We start from the raw sequence: 16,538 nt of genomic DNA on the forward strand, positions 1-16,538 counted from the left end.
CTGATTATTTATTGTTGGTCTCATTGTTATTTCTGATGGTACAGTAGGGAATACCATAGAATAAATACAAGACCTCTACATGATTATGAAGTGCAGGTGACTGGGAATACGCTGTTCAGCCATGCACATAAGTAGTAGCGCTAATTTAAAATGAAACACGGAGGCCAGGAGAGACATATAGTCAACGATGCGCTAGTATTCCAGCCATATTAATAAAGTTAATGATCCTTTATATGAGGTGTGGGATAGATTAGATACAGGAAAGCAAAGAGATAACAAAGTCTTAAAGGAAGCATTTCCATTGTGTCCGTATTTATAGTGAATGAATCAATGTGAAAGTTAATTTTAAACTGGGCTTTGTTTAACCACATGTAAATGAACATGGACCTAAACCAGCTTTTTCCAACCTTTTTACCCCAGAAAGACCCTAGAATTAATTTTTAGGTCTCAGAGAACACCGGCTAGAATTATTTTAATAAGGGGTAAGTGAGAAGAATGCCCCTTTCATTGAAGGTCAGGGAAGAATGCCCCTCTACATGCCACGTCCAATAAAAAAAAGTGTAAAAAAAATCAAATTTCTTCATCAATTTAGGCCAATATGAATTCTGCTACATATTTTTGGTGAAAAAAAAAAAAGATCCTGAATAAGTGTATATTGATTGGTTTGCGCAAAAGTTATAGTGTCTACAAACGATGGGATATTTTTATTGAATTTTTATTTATTTATTTTTACTAGTAATGGCGGTGATCAGTGACTTATAGCTGGACTACAACATTGCAGTGGACAAATCGGACACCTAACTGACACTTTTGACACTTGGGGACAAGTGACACCAATACAGTGATCAGTGCTAAAGAATATGCACTGTTACTGTACTAAGGACACTGGCAGGGAAGAGGGCTAACATTAGGGGTGATCAAAGGGTTAAATGTATCCCTAAGGGGTGCTTGCTAACTGTGTGGGGGTTGCTCTGACTGGGGGAAGACAGAGATCCGTGTTCCTGCTTAGCAGAAATGCAAGAACTTCTCCCGTGTCAGAACGGTGATCTGCCTTGTCTGCCTCTCTCGGTAATGATCCTAGGGGGGCGGCGGACATCAGATTCGCCTGGCCCATTGATTGGCTCCCCCTTTCTCCAATTAGTGTGCAATCGAGGAATGATACACCTGAAATGTAATCATATTTACTTAGGGGGATGCAGCATCAGACCAATGTCCCCAGCCTGCTCTAAGAGTGAGAACTGAGTGATCAAACACTGCCGATCACTCGGTTCGCAGGGCTCCCTGAGCAGAGAGCTGCTGACTGTCAGTTATTGGCTCTCTTTTCTGCTCTGCAACCCCCAAACTGAGAGGCTGAGGTGGATGCTGATTCAGGCATGTGGGCGGATCCTGACTTCATTGTCGCGATGGACCAGCTCTCTGACGTCTCCTGAAAACAGATCACAGGAGTGCAGAACGAATTGGCTGTACTTCTCCTTTAAAGTAAAATTTTTTTAGTAAACAGAAACAGTGAACCTGATCAGTGGCGGCCCGCTCATAGAGGGCGCAGGGGCGCCGCCCCCCCAAACGAGGCAGGAAAAAAAAGATTAAATAAAAAATTCTAGGGTGTGTCGGGGCAATGCGCCCCGACACACCCCACTTTAACGATGTCCGGGCTGTGATTGGTCCAGAGTCCAGCCTGGACCAATCACAGGAGGACATCGGACCTGGTGACGTGACGCCTGGGGGTGGTGCACCGCCCGCGGTCACGTTCACCTTCAGTTCCCGCCCGCTGGAGAAGAGGAGACAGGAGAGCCGCCGCCATGCGTGATCGCACCGCATCCCTCCGCCGCCCCGGGCCGACTCAAGAGCAGCACGCCGTCCATGACGAGGTAAGTGTCTGCTTTGATGGGGGCACGCACGCTGATCTCTGAATTAGGGATGGGGACATCGCATGTACACACTGGTCACTGGCTGCATTTGGGGCACGCACGCTGACCTCTGCATTGGGGATGGGGACATTGCATGTACACACTGGTCACTGGCTGCATTTGGGGCACGCACGCTGATCTCTGCATTGGGGATGGGGACATCGCATGTACACACTGGTCACTGGCTGCATTTGGGGCACGCACGCTGATCTCTGCATAGGTGACATGTACGCTGGTCACTGGCTGTATTGGAGGCACGCACGTTCATCTCTGCATTGGGGACAAGTACACTGGTCACTGGCTGCATTGGAGGCACGCACGCTGATCTCTGCATTGGGGACATGTACACTGGTCACTGGCTGCATTTGAGGCACGCAGGCTGATCTCTGCATTGGGGAAATGTACACTGGTCACTGGCTGCATTGGAGGCACGCACGCTGATCTCTGCATTGGGGACATGTACACTGGTCACTGGCTGCATTTGGGGCACGCACGCTGATCTCTGCATTGGGGACATGTACACTGGTCACTGGCTGCATTGGAGGCACGCACACTGATCTCCGCATTGGGGACATGTACATTGGTCACTGGCTGCATTGGAGGCACGCACACTGATCTCTGCATTGGGGACATGTACGCTGGTCACTGGCTGCATTGGAGGCATGCACGCTGATCTCTGCATTGGAGACATGTACACTGGTCACTGGCTGCATTGGAGGCACGCACGCTGATCTCTGCATTGGGGACATGTACACTGGTCACTGGCTGCATTGGAGGCACTCACGCTGATCTCTGCATTGGGGACATGTACACTGGTCACTGGCTGCATTTGAGGCACGCAGGCTGATCTCTGCATTGGGGAAATGTACACTGGTCACTGGCTGCATTGGAGGCACGCACGCTGATCTCTGCATTGGGGACATGTACACTGGTCACTGGCTGCATTTGGGGCACGCACGCTGATCTCTGCATTGGGGACATGTACACTGGTCACTGGCTGCATTGGAGGCACGCACACTGATCTCCGCATTGGGGACATGTACATTGGTCACTGGCTGCATTGGAGGCACGCACACTGATCTCTGCATTGGGGACATGTACGCTGGTCACTGGCTGCATTGGAGGCATGCACGCTGATCTCTGCATTGGAGACATGTACACTGGTCACTGGCTGCATTGGAGGCACGCACGCTGATCTCTGCATTGGGGACATGTACACTGGTCACTGGCTGCATTGGAGGCACTCACGCTGATCTCTGCATTGGGGACATGTACACTGGTCACTGGCTGCATTGGAGGCACGCACGCTGATCTCTGCATTGGGGACATGTACACTGGTCACTGCATTGGAAGCACGCACGCTGATCTCTGCATTGGGGACATGTACACTGGTCACTGGCTGCATTGGAGGCACGCACGCTGATCTCTGCATTGGGGACATGTACGCTGGTCACTGCATTGGGGACATATATGCTGGTCACAGCATTGAAAGGGGGCATTTATACTGGTCACTACAATGAAGGGGGCATGTACTGTGGGGTTTGTGCTATGGGGCCTGTACTGTGGGGCTTGTGCTAGGGGGTCTGTACTGTGGGGTTTGTGCTAGGGGGCCTGTACTGTGGGGTTTGTGCTAGGGGGTCTGTACTGTGGGGTTTGTGCTAGGGGGCCTGTACTGTGGGGTTTGTGCTAGGGGGCCTGTACTGTGGGATTAGTGCTAGGGGGCATGTACTGTGGGGTTTGTGCTAGGGGGTTTGTAGTGTGGGGTTTGTGCTAGGGGGCCTGTACTGTGGGGTTTGTGCTTGAGGGGTTTGTGCTGGGGGGGTCTGTACTGTGGGGTTTGTGCCACTCTCAGTCAGTGTATCCCATAATAGGGTGTCTCTCACAGTATATGCCGTAATAGGGCCCCTGCTCCCTATTATGGGATATACTAGTACTGATGGACCCCTTAATATGTGATATATTGGGAGAATTTGTTCACGCAAGCAAAATACAGGGGACAAAATGGGTGGAGTCTATAAGGGGTGGGGCTTCAGAGAAATGGGAGGGGTCAAAATGGAAGGGCGGGGTCTTGCGCCCCCCCATTTTAAAACTTCACCAGCCGTCACTGAATCTGATAGATCCACAGGCATTACACTAAACCAGTCTTTCTAAACCCTTTAACTCTTGAGAAACCTTTGAAATAGTTTTCAGGTTGGGAATCAATAGGAAACATGCCCTCCTCTGTTACTCCAAACAGGTTACTTGTAAAGGCAATTAAAGCATTTCCTGTGGAGATTTTTAGGTTTTAAGTCGCCATTCCACAAGCGTGCTATGTCTTTTTACTCAGCATAACATCATCTTTCACATTTTCCAAAAACTTGGATTATATATTGTGTTTTGATTGCTTCTTTTTATTCATTAAAGTGTATTTTTTTTTCACAAAAAATTGCCTTTGCAAAATTTCTGCACAAATACCGTGTGATATAACAAATTATGATCGCCAATTTATTCACTAGGGATTCTGCTAATATAAAATGTAAAATGTTTGGGAGTTATAATTAATTTTCTAACAAAAAATACTGATTTAAACTTGGAAACAATAAGTGCCAGAAAAACTTGGTCTTCAAGTGGTTAATTGGCTCCAGTCTAAATTGGCCCTAGTGTATGAATGTAAGTTTGGGACCTTAGATTGTAAGTTCCTTGAGGGCAAGGACTGATGTGAATGTACAATATATATGTAAAGCGCTGCATAAATTGACGCTGCTATATGAGTACCTGTAATAAATAAATAAAATATGAGTCTGGCACTCTTCTCTACGTGTTTGGATAATTTTTATTACAAGCATTATGAGTAGCTGTCAAGTTGCCAGAGTAAGCCAGAATCTTGAAGTACGTCAATGTTCTTCTTTGATGTCTGTTCATAACTGTACAACTTCAAAATAAATCTTACGGTCCAACAAAACAAGGAAAAGAAGCGGTTTCACTTTACTGGAATTTTGTTGCATAGACCAGGATCAGGCAAGTTCTTAAACCGTTGTCCTTGAAGCTTGGAATATATAAAGCCAACTCCCGTGTGGCAGAAAAATCTCTGTTGCCTTTAATTCAGAATCTTTATGAAAGCTGAGTTAGTCTTCTAAGGATTAATGAATGATGTATTAGCGCACTTCAGCCAGAAAACAAACTGTAAGGATTTCCGGACATTGATACATCTTCCTGTCTTTTCTATGTTCCTCTTTATTCTAACTGACAGAACTTTGATATTGCCTGGATGGCATCTTGTTCGAAACTCTTCTTGCTTTCATGTGAAGCCCCACAGTTGGGGATTCCAATTTTTTATGCAATCATCATATTTGTACACTCCGTGCAGAGATAGAACTGTGTTTATCATGCTGTTATATGAAACAACCTCCAGACTGAGAAAGTTCCAAATGAAAAGGTTTATTATCAGACATTGCTACGTGAGAGCACACCCCAATAAGGCCGCCCTGTATGCTCTGATTTGATGGATCACAGATCCCCTTTTTATAGGGTATCTTATCACACAATACACATTTGAGAGTGATACATCTTTATGGGGGCAATAGCACATTGTGGTATTCTACTGATACAAAACATGTTTCTAACAATTTCACAAACGCCATTTTAGCTTCACTAATCAATATAGAAAATAACATTAGGATGTGTATATATATCACCCTACCTTATTATATATCTTAATATTAATACTATAAAGGTTTCATTATAAATGTGTTTATAAATGTAATATCACACACTATGATGTAGGAATCAGTAGAGATCACATTATCCTTACACATTAACCAAGGCTCAAATCTTTGTTTTTGGTACTTCTTTTCTCTGACTTATTGATCACACAATAGTATTTAGCAATTGCAATACAATTAAAGGACATGCTGTAACGCTCCTGCGTTTTATGTATGATGTGGATTTACAGCTGCAGAAATATTCCACTTCAGTAGTCATGTAGAGAAACGCTAAGACACCAATCCCAATTCCCAAAGACTCATCATGTGTGGATGATCTCAATTCAGCAAGTAAATACACACACTCAATAAGATGTTCCTAGAGTGACTTATGTATATAGTAACACAGTGATGATAGGCTGAAGAGACAGGTTGGGTAGAGATGGTAGATGACAGACACTTGAAAGGAAATGTTCTTGAGAATGAGATAGTAACAGGTGGGATGCAGATAGGTTAGCAATCATGTATGGTAGCAGATGATAGAATAGCAGGTGAACATACAGGAGAGACCAACCCAGTGCAAGAGCAGATGATAGTAGGCTCAAGAGTTAGCAATCGAGATAGTGCAGATGTAGTAACAGTCCTTGGTATGCAGAGCTAGACAGTGTAAGCTTTAGTATGAAGGTTATTGAGGTTTCCCCTGTGGGGTACTTATCACTAGTAGCAATGTAGCAGAGGAGAGGTTCGACAAGAGCGGATGATCCGGTAGCGGGATACAGGGATCAGCGCAGCGTGGTTCCGACAGCGAGGTATGCTTGCAAGCATGAGAGCTTCAAGACAGGTTAGCATCAAGGCACATCTAGGCACACAACAGGATTCGTGAGAAGGGTGAAGGTGAAAACAGCATGCCAGGGGTGATCGGGTGGCGAGACACAGGATCCGAAAACAGAGGTTCAGGTAGCGAGATACAGGAACGTGTAGATTTGACATGCTGAACTCAGAGATCAGGACGCTCCAACCATGGCGGTTGAACGAACACATGTGAGTGAGAGCTAGTGATTTAAATAGCTGTTCAGTCCGGCGCTCAGTGATGACAGCAGCACTCTTAAAGGGAAACACACCTATATGTGCTTCATCTATCTAGGTAGATGGAAAGCACCCGGAAATGATGTGATAGGAGGCACTGAGAGTGCCAGAACCTTACACATGCAGGCCGATAGACCCCCACATGACCATCAGGAAGGCTGCAGAGAATGCTAGGAATCTCTACATTCCTACCTCCTTCCGATCATCTGGTGATCATCAAATCCCACCTTCTTCTGATTTTCATCTACTGCTGGAAGAGCTTTGCCACATGACTTCTAGAGGTGGCAAACCCTGTGATGCTGCTCTTACCTCCGTTGCACCTGTACTTTTGCCTCATAGCCATGGTTTTCCACTCTCAAGTCCTTTTTCCGCTCAGCTCTCCAGATGTCACAAAAACCTCCTTACTACTTGACTATAGGTGGTTAGTGTCCTATTCCTGTCCCTACCGGGACATATAGGTGGGCTAGCCCCATCTACATATCAGAGGAGTGCCTCCAATCAGGGCACGAAGGGACACCAACCCTATGCAGCCACACCTGTCACCCCTGAGTTCAAGACACATAGCAATTGTTTGTTGCAACCCTTCCAGGAAGATATCACATCCCCTGTCACTCAGGTGTACTAAGTCCCCTCTGAATAGGCGTGGGTCCTGTGCATTTCCTTGGAAGTGATGAACTGCAAATCCACTTATTCTTCTTATAGCCCTGTAACACTCCCAATTGAACTTTTGTGCACACGAGATTCTATCATGATTTTAAATGGTTATAAATCGTCTTGCAAGTACATAAGCTTTGTTTATAGCACAGAAGCAAACATATTATTTACTCCTAACACAATTCCTCCTATTTTCAGAAATCCTATTAGGAATGTCTTCACCAATTCCCCTAAACCAATTACCTGGGTTCAACCAGGATTTCCATGACAGTACACCTCCACCCCACTCACATAAATCTAGATTATGACTGAGAATATCATGTACATTACCTTGTAACCCTTCTGCTGCTGAAAGGTGGGCATTTATGTCATAACCATATAGGTGCAACATTCCTTCTTCACCACTGTAAATAGTCCTCCGTGGAACGCAAACAGGATGTCTAAACCCATATGGTTAGGAATCACTTGTCTTCTCATCTCTATTAATTATTTTGCTTCATCTTTTAGTGCTGCTAGGACATGACCCAACATCATACTAGTTACATTTTCATAACTTTTTAAACCTGTTTGCCATTTCATGTCCCCATCCAGTAAAGGACGGAGCATAAGTCAACGCTTTAAATGCTTCCCCAAACATTGATATGTTATACTTTTGTGCAATGTCAGTCATAGCATCTGCAGCAGCCTTTATTGAGTAGACCTTGCTCTCTGTAGATCTTTTTTGTCTTCCTTCCCTATGTCCTCTTAGCAATTCAGACATGTTTACAGGCCTAGTAGCATAAATAAGAGTTGCTATTATACAGGTACCATTGGCTTAAGATGCAGACTTTTTCTTGCTTTCTGTCCATACACAAAATAGTATGAATTAGGCAAGACTCTTGCTACAACACTTTTTAATTCTGAATCCACCAACTCTTTTAAAGACTGATTATACTTATTTAAATCAGTGTCTATATATGCCTCATTGCAATTATCTGGTATATTCAAAGCCCTTAATGACTGCTTCAAGGTTTCATTGAAACAATTGGAGCAGTAATTTTCACATTGACACATTGTTTGATTCAAGACATTATAACACCCATTCAGAAAGACCTGGGTCTCACCTGGTTCTTGATAATAATCTGTGATACCCACTCTAACTGTCCTATTCAGATAATACCTATCCCTTTACCTGATATCCCTTGGATTAAGAAACCCTCTTCCTTGACTATTTTCCCTTGCTGCACTGTTAACACGCTATTCTCAGGGCCGGTGCTACCACTAGGCGAACTAGGCAGCCGCCTAGGGCGTACTGCCACCTAGGCGCAGCCATGGCCAGTGCCACATTTTTCTCCTGTCACCTCTAGAGAGGGGGCAGTGTGTACAGAAAGGGGGTATAGGGTTAAAGGGGGGCAGTGTGTATAGGAAGGGGGGTGTAGGGTTAAAGGGGGCATTATGTGTAGGAAAGGGGGCAATATGTACAGTTTTTTTTGGGGGGGGGGCGCAAGTAGCTGGTCTTGCCTAGGGTGCAAAATAGCCTAGCACCGGCCCTGGCTATTCTTAGACACATTTACCAATAAAGCATGGTATAGGTCTGGATTCGTTACTGCCATAGCAATTATGGGTTTGTGACGTACACCAGGGGGAATTATACATATCCAACAATCTAAAAGATTGAACTGAGTACTGATCACCTCATGCATTTGGATCATCCTGTTCAAGAAGGTTTAGCTTCCTATATACAAACCCAATTCCCAAAAAGTTGGGACACTGTACAAATTGTGAATAAAAACAGAATGCAATGAAAGGTGGAGTCTGCTGCCTTTGGTTTACCCTTTATGGGAAAGTGTGTTTGACCTGCTGGTAACACAGAGGTCATCGCTCTCAGGTGAGTGTGGTGCGTTCTCACTGGTGAAGGGTTTGTCACTTGAAATAATCAACTTCCTTTTTCCACACTGAATTGGACCACTTGGTTCCTCTGGGCATTTTGGACTTTTCTTACCAATCTAACTTTTTAGAAATATTTTAGTTATTTATTGCGCTGCACTGTTTTATATATTGTATCTTTATCTGCTCTCTGGTTTCTGATAGTGACAGGATCATTTCCCTTTGTATGAGCCTTTACCTTTTCCACATCAACAGCAGCTGGCAAGATAATAGCTTCCAATAGAGCCTTTATCTGAACAGCATTTTTTATTGGTTTATCTTGGGATGTCAAATAGTTTCTACTTTTCCACAGTGCAGCGAAATTATGCACTGCGCCGAAAGCATAGTGCGAATCATTATGGATTTTAACCGGTTGACTCTCTGCTATTTGACATGTCTTTGTTAATGCTTCTAGCTCAGCCACTTGAGCCAAGCAATGGCTCGGTAATGCTTCCTGAACTACCACCCTCTCCTAATCCACTATAGTCATACCTGTGACAGGTGAACCCTTTTCTGTATAGAATCGGGAACCATCTACCCATAATTCCATATCTGGGTTTTCAAGAGCAACATCTGTCACTGTTATGGATAATTCATACTAGGCCTCTGAACTATTACCAAAATCATGCTCCCACACCTCCGATGTCTCAGAGATGACAGGGAGTAAAGTGGCTGGGTTCAGCACATTACATCTTTTATTTATTATGTTATTTGGTGTAAGCAATGCACACTCATATCTGGTAAATTTTACAGCAGACAAATGCTTGGTGTTGATGTGATTAAGCATCTGTTCCACTGCATGAGGGACCATTAAAATCAAGGCATTTCCCAATACTATCTCAGCAGTTTTCTCCACCATCACCGCTACAGCAGCTGTAGCTTTTACACAAGGTGCCGCCTCACAGATAACTGGATCCAACGGCTGAGAATAATATAATAAAGTAAAATAACCGCGCTAAACCTGAGAATAATACCCCACTGGGTTACACCTGTCCTCATGTCTCTGTGCCAGTACTCCTGATGCTTAATTATTTGCCTCATGACAAAACAAATATTAATCCTTTTTGTAATCAGGCAAGGCTAAACATGGGCTTGTCATAATGGCTTGTTTCAATGTTTCTATTGCTTGCTTTTGTTCCTCTTTTAATTCAAAATGTGTAATTTTACTAGATGTCAATGTATATAGAGGCTTGGCCATCTGTGCTATTGTAACGCTGAGCACTCCGGTCCCTGCTTCTGGACCGGAGCGCTCGCAGCATTTGTTCCAGATCCACTCACCTGTGCCCGCTCCGGCTCCCTCCTCCGCTCCCCGCTCACATGGTTCCCGGAGCGCGCGCCCCTGCACCATAGGGCGCGCGCGCGCAGGTCGTTTGAAATTTAAGGGGCCTGTGCACCAGTAATTGGTGCCTGGTCCAAACCTCCCTTCCTGTTTCCTGTTTCCTGTGACCTGTGACCTGTTTCCTGTTTCCTGTGACCTGTTTCCTATATAAGTGACCTGCCCCTTCCAGCCATTGCCGGATCTTTGTTGCCTTTTTGCCTTAGTGAAAGCGTTATTTGTGTAATCCTTTGCCTGTTGCCGAACCCTTTGCTAACGACTATCGCCTCTGAACCTGTGCTGCCTGCCCTGACCTTTGCTACGTCTGACTACGCCTCTGCCTGTCCCTTTTGTACTACGCCTATATCAGCAGTCGGTGAGGTTGAGCCGCTACCAGAGGACACGACCTGGTAGTTACCGCCGCAGCAAGCCCATCCCGCCTTGCGGCGGGCTCTGGTGAAAACCAGTAACTACTTAGAACCGATCCTCCGGTACGGTCCACGCCAATCCCTCACTGACACAGCGGATCCACTCCCTGCACCGCTCCTGCTACCAGTCCGGACCCTGACAGCTATGTTTTGGAATCCAGGCTCTACAGTAACCCACAAGACCCAATAATGCCCTGAATGCCTTCTGACTCTTTGTGAGGGGATATGCTTGTATCACGGCCTTTCTTTCTGATGTGAGATGCTTTCCCCCCCAAAGATACAATGTCCCAGGAAAACCACTTTCTCCTAGCACCATTGCAGCTTCTTTTTTGAAATCTTACATCCCTGCTCTGCTAGAAGTTGTAAGAGACTTACAGATGCCTTTTCACATTTCTCATAAGTATTCTCACATAAACAGAGATCATCTACATATTGTAGTAGAGTAACCCCCGGTGGTATCGGCCACTGATCTAACACCTGTCTGAGCCCCTGGGTAAACACACTAGGTGATATGGACTGGCCCTGGGGAAGACTTTTCCATGTATAGCTTTGATTATCAAACTGGAAGGCAAAATTTATGTACATGATTCTTCCAGTCTCACTGAGAAATACGCATTTGCAATGTCTATTACTGTGAAGCAAGTTGCCTCACTAGGAATATTAGGGAGCTTTGTATCTGGATTAGGGACAAGAGGGATGCTTTGTTTTATTACCTTATTTATTGCTCTCAAATCTTGCACCATTCTGTACTTAACATGGGGCATTACGGTCTAGGGGTTTCTTTTTTACTGGGTAGAGAGGTGTATTGCAAGGAGAATCTACTTTTTCCAAATACAATTTAATTTGTTCTTTGATACCGTCCTTTTGCTGCTGGGATAAGGGATACTTTTGGCAGAGGGACCCCCCCCCCCGGCTTCACTTCCACTTCACTTCTACATTTAATATTCCAACTTCCTCTCTAGAGGTGGCCCAGAGTGTTTCTGGCAACTCTGCAAGAGTAGATGAGTGGGTCTTTTCCTGTGCTGCTGCAACTGACACATGCAGACTATCACACACATTTTGTTCTACTTCAGTCAGTGGTGAAGTTCCAAAGACTCCCTCTGGGGTGTAGATTATGGAGCGTTGTAATTTCGATAAAATATCTCTTCCCAGCAGATTACAAGTTACCGTATCAGGCAACAGGAAAGTTGACTGCAAGGAAACATCTCCTAATTTCACCTGAAGAGGGGGAGTTTCCTGCAATATCATTGTGGAACCATTTAATCCCATCACCTGCACACTGTGACCTGTGGACAGAGGGGAAACAGTTTGTGTAGATATTACACTTTTACTGGCCCAGAAGGTCAACTCCCTCTCTTCAAAAAATGGCATTTCTTTTAAGGTTGACTTTACGAAAGCATCTTGGCCATCTGTTTCTGAGATTACTGGCAATATTGCATCTAAAAGCATAAAAGACAAGAGAATGGCGCACCGACCTAGTGCAATACCGTAAAACATTTATTGGAAAATCATAATAACCACGCCATACATTATACTCACAAGAGTATGCTAGGTTAAGCATAAAAACAGAGGATTCTTTCAGCTATCCAAAGACCGCAGGAACAACACACTTAATTACGACAAGAGAACTTTAAGGCATCCATATGGATAGGGCTTACGCATTTAGAGGGAGAACCCTCTTCCTCAATGCCAACTGTGATGGCTCCTCGGTTCCTGTGGTCTTTGGATAGCCGAAGGAATCCTCTGTTTTTATGCTTATACCTAGCATACCCTTGTGAGTATAATGTATGGCGTGGTTTTCATGATTTTCCAAAAAATGTTTTCCGGTATTTACTGTATTGCACTAGGTCGGTCCGCCCTTCTCTGTCTTTTATGCTTTCAGTTTATGTGAATACCCATTATCCTAAGAGGGCAGCGAGATTCTAGATGCCAACAATTCAGCCATCATTTAATTGGCTTTTACAAAACATTTGAGCGCAGGAGACATTTGCTCGTCAATATTGTATCTAGTCAGTCTCTCTTAACCCACGGTTTCCTGAACTGTCTACGTGGCAGACAGCATTCTCGTGCTATATGTCCAGGCTTGCCACAATTGTAACAAGTCAGGCTGGAGAACCATTTTCTTTCTCCCCCCCTCCCCAAGCCCTTTAGTGACCTCACTGGCTAACATCACCCTTTTTGGCTTCTTTGCCTTTATATAATCCATATTCTTTTGTATATTAGATGCTACAGTGGTCAAAGCTTGCAGACTCATGGTTTTCCTCTCTGTTTAGCGTATAGTTAACTTATCCTGAATAGATTTCCTGAGTCCTGTTCCCCACATTGTGAGTGTGACTAACATGGGAGCCAGGGCAGCAGAATCTGGGTCCTGCCCTATCTCTGTAACAGCCATTTTGAATTTGTCAGTGTATTCAAGTACTTCTTCCTTAATCCCCTGTGACATTATACTTACCTCAGTCCAGGAAGCCGCAGGAAATATTTTCTCTGTTGCCCCCTTCATCTTAGTACACTGACTTATAGCAACTTCTGGGCAATCTTCTGGAATTGGGGCTTTACCTAGATCCTCCATCTTGTATAACTCTGCTTCCCGTATTATTAACTCACTTGCTCCAGCTACACCCTTGATTATATGTAAAATATCTTCACAGTTGGCTCTGTAACTTGTTTCTATGTTACATATTTGTTGAGCAAATAGGTGAGGGCTGTGCCTTGGTTTTGGAATTGTATTTAAAAATGTATTCATTTCCCCGAGAGTCCAGGGAACATGATGGGTTATTAACCCATGTCAAAATGCTGGTTTTGATCATATGCTCCCTGTTCCCTTACCAGATATAGTCTCTTTTAACTTCCTCTCCTTTCTCAAATTTTAATGAGGTTCCCTATTTGCCTCCCTAGTGGTATCAGGAGCGTCCTCTTGATCCCACTCCTTATCAGGTAGCAAAGGGGGATTCAAATCTAAGGCATATGGAGACATTTCCCCTGGGGAACCACTATATCCACTCACCTCATGTGATGATCCCATGCTAGATCCTTCTCCTGATGAAATCCCTCCTACCTCCGAATAGCCTACCCCCCAAGGGAGCTGATGCAGCCGCATATGGAGGAGAACATCACAACCAGCCACCTTCCTGACACTGCTTGATATCTCCTCTGCAGCGGGGCTGCTGGGGTCCTTTATGAGAGTTTTAGCCAAAAAAATGGGTGCTCGTAACCATCTCTTCTGATATGTCCCACTCTTCCTCTGAATCCTTTGGCAATACTGCCAACAGGATTTTTGAGGTTTTTGATAAAGCTTCATTTGTCCACCTTGCCCAGGTCGCCAGTTCATTTGGGCCTTTCATTTTACTTTTAAAATTGTGGTGGAAGGCAGTCCAAATCCTGATATAATAAGTCCCTTAAATTGGTAGACGGTAGTCTGTGATCTGCATCAATCTGTGCCATTTCTTTAAATACTTAACCACCCACTTGCCATAGTGTGCTTTTAAATCATGGCAAGGAGTCAAAGGTGGTCCCTTAATCTTTGCACCTCCTCTCAACTAATTTCCCATTTTGGAAAACCCCTGGACACTTTATCCCCTTTCAACCAGAATTGAGTAGGCAAAAGCTTGGCCAAAGCTTCCACTTATTTCTAACACACTGCGATGGGAGTCCCTTTGGTTGGGGGGCCCGTGAAATCCAGCTTACCTTCGAGAGGTTGAGAAATCCCTCTCTTAGCTCCCTAGGTCCCTCTTATGTGTAAGTCACCCTGTGTCTATTAGGAGCACAAGGTGGCCAAGAAAATGATGAACTTAATGGACACGGAGAATATGGTTTGGATTACTCAAATGGGACAGTAATATTTATCAACCATATATCTCAAGAAATATATGAAGACTATTACTGGCCTGTTTGATTCTGAACATGTTCATTGAAAGAGCTAATCACATTGGCCTCTGTTCCATGTTCTTCAATGTCAGAGATGGACAGTCTGTCACTGGTGGTCTCCTCGTATTGTCTGTGTATTAAGGTGTGATGTGTTTCTGTTAAGCCTGTCTGTCCCATTGTTAATTGTTAATGAACTCACAAATTGTTTCTGTCCAGATGGCTAGATAATTAGTTCAGGTAATTCTATTCCTGTACACAATTTCATCTGCATAGGATAGTGTAATCAGGCACCTGACCTGGTGGGGTAATCTGATCAGGAAGGGGATGTCCATACTGTATATATTTGGTGTGAGTTGTTCAATAACTGTTCCAGTTCTATACGAGCTAGGTTCAGGCTAGTTTTGTATGTAGGGAGGCTGTTATATCTCATATCTATGTTCAAGAGACTGGAGGAAGCCGTATACTGATGGAAGCCCACAAACACATTGTGGGGTCGCAGTTACGTTACACACACCTTCCCTCTAGAAGGTGTCTCCTTCCTGCCCCCAGGACAAGACACTCAATTCTCTTGCACCTTCTTCACAACCCACTTGAAAAAGGCACGCTTCCACCCCCGGAAGGTGAAACTAAAAGGGTTGGCTACTTAGATCACACTTATATGAGAAATTTGAGATCACAGATAACAAACCCTCTCTGTCTATCCCTCCAAATGTTCAACACCACAGTTAAAACAAATACAATGCAAAAACCTATAAAGACAATGTTAGTTATTACTCCCAATCTATCACATGTATTGTGGATTATTAGTGGGTCACACCTCTGGATCACATTGGCTGCATTCATGGACAATGATCCTTAGTGCTACATATTTCCCACAATCTGGCTCAATGACTTCTTGAGGATCAGATACGCAGAATGGTGTCAATTTTCGTTTAAATACAACTATTGTCAATAGAATCCAGGCAATAGCCCCAACACCACCACCAATATTTCAAAAACAAACAAAGGTGTATGGTATTTACTTAGTGTATTGTTCATTTAAACATTAATTTTAGGTTATACCTTTCACTACTCACTTTCCCTGTCAATAGAACATATACTGTACATCAAGACCTTTGCATCATATAGTACATTTCAAAACTTTTATATAAAGTTTAGCACATCCAAATTTTTAGTCATGCTGTGTTAGTAAATTACTTCTACTGTCTAGGCAAGCAGCCAGCGTTCCTCGTATCAGCACGGTACAGATATCTGACCTCCACCTGGCTCTGGGCCAGATCCACCCAACAAGGAAACGCTTAGCGCTGCTAAGTTGTCAATACAGAGGAAACAGAATGAATGGAAGTTTACAGAAAGTTTTTACGTTTTTAGATAGAAACAGACCAGCTTAGGTTTAAGATAGTATCCCGGCTGTCATTGATCAGTCTCAGTTTCTCATCGCACCTTATCATTCTAGATGTTCTCGAGGGGACATATCCACTTTCTTTATCTTAGAATAACTTCCAAGATAAAAGAATTGGTGGTCAGTGGTCCCTCCCTGGCCAGCCTCCTAAAACTGAAACCGTCCCATGCACACCCACTGCCTCCTTTTGAGATTTTTATCTGGAGACTTTTCAGGACAGGGTGTGCTGTCACACGAACACTGGATTCTTTTAAGACCCAGCAGAGACCAAAAGGATCAATGCAAGAAATGAAAGTG

General features: G+C 44.2%; 1 protein-coding gene across 1 annotated transcript in view; it reads left to right on the forward strand.

The window, feature by feature from the left end:
* LOC309555255 (histamine H2 receptor-like) overlaps window positions 1–16,538 on the forward strand; it is a gene marked incomplete at both ends in the record, with an annotated part of 196,856 nt that overhangs the window by 155,648 nt on the left and 24,670 nt on the right. The gene's annotated exons all lie outside the window — the stretch shown is intronic.

The sequence above is a fragment of the Pelophylax lessonae genome (assembly GCF_965119305.1).
Source record: "Pelophylax lessonae genome assembly, chromosome: 1".
Lineage (NCBI taxonomy): Eukaryota > Metazoa > Chordata > Amphibia > Anura > Ranidae > Pelophylax > Pelophylax lessonae.